Raw genomic sequence first — 8,240 nt, 5'->3', positions numbered from 1 at the left:
TGTTGTTCATTGGTAACATATATTTACAGCATGTTCAAAATATATATGGCACCATGCTGGTTATATTCATAACTCAATCATTTAATATATCTAGTGTATACCACATGCATAAATTTCTAAATCTTTATTTTTTTTTTTATAATATTTTACAAAATGCAGGAGATAATTAAAATTAAATTTTTATTGCTTTGGTGTATATTTTGGGTGGGTTTTCATAAGACTTAGCACTAAAATTCATAGCAAAGGAAAAAGAAAAATTACAGTACAAAAACATGACTACACTTACGTTACCCTGATTACATTTGTCTTTATTTTGTATAGGATCTTCCTTAAATATTCATCAATGAAACACAGCAAAAATAATTCTGCAATTAATTATAAGTGGATTCATTTTTCAGGCTAGACTGACTGCACTGCCTCCTCTGCTAGAAGAGAGGACATTTGTTGTATAGTACAATTTGTTAAATTTAAAGCCTATCAAATGTACACGGGCCATTAGATTCTGAACTGTAAGCAGTTTCTAAGAAAAATACCAAAAATAGTTTTTTTTTTTTTTTTTTTTTTTTAGAACTGGAGAACATCAAGCACTGAATGAATATAGTAACTATGAAAAGAAATCTGAAAAATTTGGAATCTTTATATGCATTTTTTTATGAAGTGTTGAAATATGATGAATTTAAGCCTGGCTTTCACTAACGGCAAAATTCAAATATTGCACTAGCTTGTTCACACAATCATATTCCATCAAATATGATCATTTTGTTCCTTCAATGAAACTTTTGCATTTACACTATTTTCAAGGGCTTTCTAACATATATGATGTATTTAATGGTGTGGTAATCTATAAAACATGGAAAGAGGCAGTGTGCTACATCACATATCTTACACAAGTACAGTGCATTTTTCATAGATTTTTAATGTACTTTTGCAACTGTAAATACAGAGTAGCTAATATCTTTCTTAGGAATACACTCAGGAAAGCATTTACCAGGCTTAAGTCAAAAGAGTCAACTACATCATTATCACTAGCTTTTAGTCACACTTTTCATCAGGACCTTCATCACCACTCCTGCAGCTACTCATTTAATGACAATTATTACTTTTTCTTTGGGGAAGGGCACATATGCATGCCATCTTCTATTAGATGGCTGGTATTTTCACTACTGCAGAATCTTTATTTCTGTAGAATCCATCAAAACTGTCTTCATTGCAACCTGAATCACTGATGTCATTCTGTACCTGAAAATCCTCTTGACTTTGCTCTTACTCAGATTATTGTTTCCTTGCTTTGGTGCCACATGTGGTACGTATATATTGGACCTGTCTCACATGAAATGCTGTGTGGGTTAAGATTATTTTTCTGGGAGAGACTAAGTCACACCCAACCTAAACAGCTGTTTGAAGACCTACAATGGTGGGTCACAGGAAACAAAGAGCAGTATGATTTTTGTGTATATGTGTCACTACCAGTTTGTGTATATGTATGTGTCACTACAGTTTGTCATCCAAAACAGGGATTAAAGTATACTCTCACCATATATAAAATACTGAGCAACAATCTTTTCTGTGTATATACCCTTCAACAACACTTGTTAGAGTAGCCTAGTAGCCACCTTGAATATTTTTTTTTTTAATTATCATGAGTTAAAACTTGTATTACAATGTTATTATTAACCTTGAAACTTTGTGACTGCTGCTATTAAATTCTGCTTCTCATATTGTGAATACAATGCAATATATACAATACAGCATTGTGGTACTGGCAACTAAGATTGTAGCCAAATGTTGTTTATCAGTTCAATCATTTTGGAGAATGAGTTATCTTTGTCCTCATGGAAGACAAACAGAACATTCAGAGAGATGGATTCCTGAGTACAGGTGCTTAGTACTGATAGAAGGTACAGCAGTATACAGAATGGCAAAGCCTTTAATAAAAAAATGAAAACCTTGATGCCATTAATGCCATATTTAAAAACAGACTTTTTCTATGAATATGACTGGCTTCATTTTTCACTGGCTCAGTAATAATGAATAAACAGCTTTGCCTTTTATCTAGGTAATTCAATAAAAAACTGCTAAGGAGGATATGCAAGATGTAATGTTCCAATACCTGTACCATCTTCATATTGGTACATTTTTTTACATCACCAATTTCCTACCAAGGTACAAATTCTTACATTTTATATCGTAAGTTTGAAATTTTCAGTAAAAGATCATCAGCACTTTGCAGCAATAGGGAATCAGGAAAAAGACATCAGAAGTTGTTGGCACAATTTCCCCCAACCAACGCTCACTTATACGGCTTTTAAGTTGGAGGGCTTCTCAGCAACATTCATATCACAAAACCGACTGTGATATATCCAACCAATGCAGGTATTTTGTGTACAATCAATATGATATGCATGAGTGTTTAAAAAGAAATATAACTCAAATTAACTTTTATCTTGCATAAAATAAAATATAAACAATTTAGAGATATAAGTGCAAGTCATTCAGCATGTACACTGAGATGAGTGATGCTGGTAGTATCGTTCCATGTAAAAATATTCCGAAAAAACTCGTAAAAAGTTCTATCTTACACAGCAGATACTACTACACTGAACAATACTGTGATACAGCACATGTACTCTCATCAAATATAGGTTAGAATGATGCAGGTCAAGGGGAAGAAAGAGATGGGAAGAGGGCAAGGGGGGAACAGAAAGATGGGAAGATTGAGATGGGGAGGGGAGAGATGAAGAAGAGAAAGCTAAGGAAGAGAAAAATGGGGAAGAGAGATGGGGATAAGATAGAGAATTATTAGGATAAGATAGAGGAATTATTATTACAAAACATATACACACTCCATTAAAATTAAGCACTAAACCCATACAAGTGATATGGCTTTGAGGTGTGGTAATGTGTAAGGACAGAGGTTAATGGTGCTGGGGTTTAGTGGAGCTAGGGAACTAGTGTGGGTGGAACATTAATGTCAAAGTTGGTGCAGTGGGTTAATTGCTGATAAAATGTCAAAAAATGAGTCAAGAGTTGAGGGTGACACTTTCAGCAAGGAGCTAGATAAGTTGATTAGATTAAACACATACCATTGCACAAAGAGTAAATACTACTGTACAAGTGGGGAAGACAGAGAAAAGCAGGGAGTAGGGGGCTAGCAAGAGGAGGAAAAAAATGGGGTGCAAGCCAGTGAAAGAGGCACAAGTTCACTCTCACCTTATGAATGCACCTTTCTCCTGGGTATCCCATTCCCCCCCCCCAGTCTGCTCCCATCTTACTCCCATAGTAGAAGGCAGTACAAGGACCCCAATGGATATAAGTCACTTTATCTGATTTTTGGGGGTTATCCTAAGTAATTTACACTATGTATGATAATTGTACCTATGTGTACCTGTACCTGAATAAAGTTACTTGCACCTTATCTTGACTCATACTAACTAGAACCAATATTATATTCATGGGGGAAGCACTAAATTAATTTGAGTTATGCAGTGCCTAAGGAATGGGCGATAAGTAAGTTTGATTTGAGGAAGAGGAGGGTAGCTATAATTTTTTGGATTAAGAGTTTTAAACCAACATCAGGGCACCATTCTGAAGAAAACAAAAAGAACTGCTTAGCTTACCCCAGCATGTAGATGTTCATACCATAACACTACTAAAGGCACTTTCACTGTCAGGCTGATTCTCATACTTTCTTGCTCTTGACAAAACACATTTCCAAGACTGACAATACAGCCACTATTCACTTTCACCAAAAAAAAATCCCTCTGCTTTAGGACACAATAATTCACCGAGACATAAGGTTGCAAAATACATGTGAATATCCAGAACTTGGATCAACCTTCCATACAGTGAGATGCAGATCAAATGCACTGCAGTAATATTATTATAAATTCATGGGGAAGTGATAAAACCCCTGGGGTCATATAGCTTCTGGAGATTAGGCTGTAATCAGGACTGATCCAAAGGGGAGGGGAAGCTCCATTTCCTTGGATCAAGAGCACTTCACCTGAGTCAGATACATGTAGAGCACATGCCTCAATCAGATTGATGGAGACAACCCAGCAGCAGATGACGAGGAATATTACTGTTGGAGGGGATGATGCCTAACCAGGATGTCACAGATTTAGTCAGGCATGGGAATGCTATACATCTGACCAGGATGTCCCAGAAGGTGTGGTCGGGTGTGGGCAGGAAAAACAAAAAGTCTGTCCAGGACTGTAGGAGATATCACAAAAGATGCAGGCAGATGTGAGGGAGGCTGACACATGGCCAGTGTCCAAGATGCCACGGCAGACTTTGAAACAGCAGAAGCAGATGGGCGTTGAAAAGAACTGTGTAAGATGCCACAGAAGTTTTGATTAGATGTGCGACAGACGTTGGGTGAGAACAGTGTAAGTCACCACAGACTGTTTTAGTAAAGTGTGGGACAGACACTAAGGCATAACTGTGTAAAATGCCTCAAAAGATTCAGTTGTGCAGGTCAATTGCCAGGTGAGAAATATGAGACACCACAGAAGAAGACTGCCAGGTGTATAACAGATGCTAGGCCTGAGCTGTGAGATGCCACAGAAGACTGCTAGGTGTGAGACTGCCAGGTGTAGGTCAAATGCTGGCCACAGTTGTGAGATGCCACAGAAGACTGCCAGGTGTGATGCAGATGCTGGCTACAAGTATGAGATGCCACAGAAGACAACTAGGTGTGGCAAAGATGCTGGTCACAACTGTGAGATGCCACAGAAGACAACTAGGTGTGGCACAGATGCTGGTCACAACTGTGAGATGTCACAGAAGACTGCCAGGTGTGCAACAGATGCTAGGCCCTAGTTGTAAGATGCCAAAGAAGACTGCCAGATGTGGAACTGCCAGGTGTAGCACAAATGCTGGCTACAACTGTCAGATACCACAGAAGTTAGCCAGGTGTGAGAAAGACACCTGGTCAGGAGGGTGTCACCCCCTAACAGCTGTACACTCAGGTGTATAAGTACCAGCCATACACCTGGGCAGGACTGTGGTAGATGCCTCAGCAGATGTAAGAACTCCCTACAGAGTGTCTCAGCAGAAGCAGATACATGTAGGAACTCCACCCCACAGAGTGTCTCAGCAGAAGCAGATGTAGGAACTCCACCCCACAGAGTGTCTCAGCAGAAGCAGATACATGTAGGAACTCCACCCCACAGAGTGTCTCAGTAGAAGCAGATGTAGGAACTCCACCCCACAGAGTGTCTCAGTAGAAGCAGATGTAGGAACTCCACCCCACAGAGTGTCTCAGTAGAAGCAGATGTAGGAACTCCACCCCACAGAGTGTCTCAGCAGAAGCAGATGTAGGAACTCCATCCCACAGAGTGTCTCAGCAGAAGCAGATGTAGGAACTCCACCCCACAGAGTGTCTCAGCAGACGTTACAGAAAGAGCAGCAGCAGGTCAGGTGATGCTCACCTCCCCGCCTGTCACTAGACACTCTGGGTGTAATACGAGCTGGCAGCCACGAGACACACTCACCACACACACTCACCCTCACACTCACACTCACAGTTACTCTCACATATACAAAGGCACGGACGCACAAACTCACGGGCAATTATACTCAGACACTCATACTCACAGGTACTCACAGACACATGCCCACAGGTACTCAAAGACACATACTCACAGACACTCAAAGACACATACTCACAAACACATACTCAGACACACTAGCCCCTCACACTCAAGTTGCACACACACACACGCACTCAAACTCAGTTATACTCACAGACTCACCACACTCACAGACACTCATCACATGCACTTATACTCACGGTTATTCACGCAGACACCCAGGAACACTGCCTTGGAAGAAGAGCCTCGCAGCTTTAACTTTCTGATGAGGCAGTCAAGCTTTGTTTTCCTGCTGCCAGGGCTGCCACTCTCCCTCACCTCCCTCAGGGACACCAACATCACCCTTCCCTCACTTCAACCCTCTTGATCCAAGGAAATGGAATTACCCTCCCTTTCCTTGGAGAGTGAATTTATATAGGAGACGTGCTCTTGATCCAGGGGGTTGCAGCTGTCCCTCTACTTCCTCTGATTAAATCAGATTACCTCCCTCACTTAAGAGCTCTGATTGGCAGCTTAGTTCTGAGTTCCCCGATAATTTATTCCAAAAATATTCAATAATAGATGACTTAAGCCATGGACATAGTTTCACTTTGTGGAAACCCAACCTAAACTAACCTAATATAATCCATTACTCCGCCAGCGGTAGATATGGGACTGGCACGACTTTGTTTACATTTGATGCGTCTTTGTTTATGCTGCTGTGATTGGCTAGACAGACACATTACATGACTCAATATTGAGTGTTAATTGGCTCTGATGTGCCACTCCTGCGAAAATGCATTATTTTTTTGCAAATATTTGCAAAAATTTGGGAGATATTTCCCAAATTGAAGTTTGCACAAGAAACAACAATTGTTGCTGAGGTATAAATTACATGCTTGTATTTTAAATAAAATAATATACAAGTTCTAACCTGGACCTAAACTTAATATTAACCCTTAGGAATTTTTATTAACAACTTAGGAGCTCTGGTTAGAAACTTAAGAGTTCTGTAAGTTTATTCAGGTACAGGTACACATACAAAGTTACATAAATTATCATACATAGCAGCATATGTGTAGATTACATAGGATAACCCAAGAAAGTCACCCAGAGTGACTTATTTCCATTGGGGTCCTCGAAATTATTGCCAGAGGCACTTCAAAAATATTAGGGGAAATAACCCTCAGAACCCTGAATAGTAGGGCTCCAATTAGCAGGGAAGGAATTTTGGTTGGCAGAACTCTAAAGCCAAGACAGTGCATATTTTTTTTTGCACTAATTTGTGTGAGTTTATGATCAGTCAGTTGAAATACCCCCCCCCCCACCCTATTCTGAAAACTAGGGTCAGACACTGAACATTGAGGGGGAAGGGGTAGAATAGAGAATAAACTTGACTGATTGATTGATAAAAGGGTCGTCAGTCACAAAAATTCTATGGGAATCTTTTGCCAAGCATCACAGTAAGATTGTCTTATTAGATTTCCACGAAGAATACCTAAAGGATTTTTTAAGGGTCAGTGCCCCCATGGCCTGGTTCCAGATCAGTACCTCAAATACTTATCTTTATCGAAAAAAAGTGCCAGACCCTGTGAAGTCATGCAACATGGGACACCTTAGACTGGTTTCCTCTCATTGAGATTTGTACTGTCAAACTGAATATGCATTCTCTAGAATTTCTGCTATTTGCATGACTCTTACCCCTCAAGGAAGGTTCCTTGATGTTGGTGAGGGGCTCTTGATTTAGGGAATTGGATCTGTGCTCCAGTTCCCCAAATTAAGCCTGAATGCCTTCCACATCCCCCCCCCCAGGCGCTGTATAATCCTCCGGGTTTAGCGCTTCCCCCTTGATTGTAATAATAATAATGCATGACTCTTAATAGAGCCAGCTGGCCAAGTGGCTAACACATTGGCCTGTGAGTTTTAGGACTTGTTTACCATGGGTTCAAGCCCCATCCATTCCAGGATTTGTTTGCAATCATGTTATTACGGTTTTGTGAGTTCGAATCTTGTGTTTGTGATATTCTTACACTATCTTATTTATACAGGAGAGTGAGTTACTTGCACCTTATCAGGTCTACAGTTGTTGAGAGCTATGCATCTTAGTATACTGAATATGCATAATATATCTTGTTAGGTAAATAAACACAGATGCAACTATCTTATTTAAGCCAAATCTGTTAACATTATGAAGCAGAGGTAATTATGTAATGATTCTAAGAGAGCATTGATATCACCATTAAACTTACTTAAACATCTAACAATTTGGTTGAATACAGGTATACTCTTGTTTCTACAAAGGATATTCTCTTAAAGGTTTACTGCAGCATGTTGGTTGTACAAACTATTAATACAGTTTATCTCAGGATCAATTTTTTAAACACGCTGGCCATCTCAAGTGAAGGGTGACTAAAAATGCAGGATAAACATTTGCCATTAAGTCAATCAACGACTGTCTTGACAGAAATGTGCTGAGGTTATAGTTCAGATGACCTTTCTGGGGGTCATCTGAACAGAATCAGTGTTTTCATGCATAAATGAAACAAGTGAAAGAATAAAATGAGTAAGTTTAACAACAGTATTATTTTAAAGGACTAATAGGAGGAAGTGATAATGACAACTGTGTTGGATAGATATGAAATTGTTTTGCTGTATTTGCACCAATAA

General features: G+C 39.5%; 1 protein-coding gene across 3 annotated transcripts in view; it reads right to left on the bottom strand.

Annotated features, from left to right (window-relative positions):
• The window catches only part of mv (lysosomal-trafficking regulator mauve), a 207,150-nt gene extending 201,221 nt beyond the window's left edge, over positions 1-5,929 (bottom strand). For 2 of the 3 annotated variants that reach the window (XM_070099689.1, XM_070099691.1), the window contains exon 1: positions 5,795-5,929. The gene's annotated coding sequence lies outside the window, so the exon portion shown is untranslated. Of the gene's footprint in view, positions 1-3,617; positions 3,756-5,794 lie in introns of those variants that run through there. The other variant, XM_070099690.1, reaches the window with a different exon arrangement.
• Between the last annotated feature and the right edge of the window lie 2,311 nt (positions 5,930-8,240).

The sequence above is a fragment of the Cherax quadricarinatus genome, chromosome 68 (assembly GCF_038502225.1).
Source record: "Cherax quadricarinatus isolate ZL_2023a chromosome 68, ASM3850222v1, whole genome shotgun sequence".
Classification (NCBI taxonomy): domain Eukaryota; kingdom Metazoa; phylum Arthropoda; class Malacostraca; order Decapoda; family Parastacidae; genus Cherax; species Cherax quadricarinatus.
This window is presented reverse-complemented; position numbering and strand designations above follow the sequence as displayed.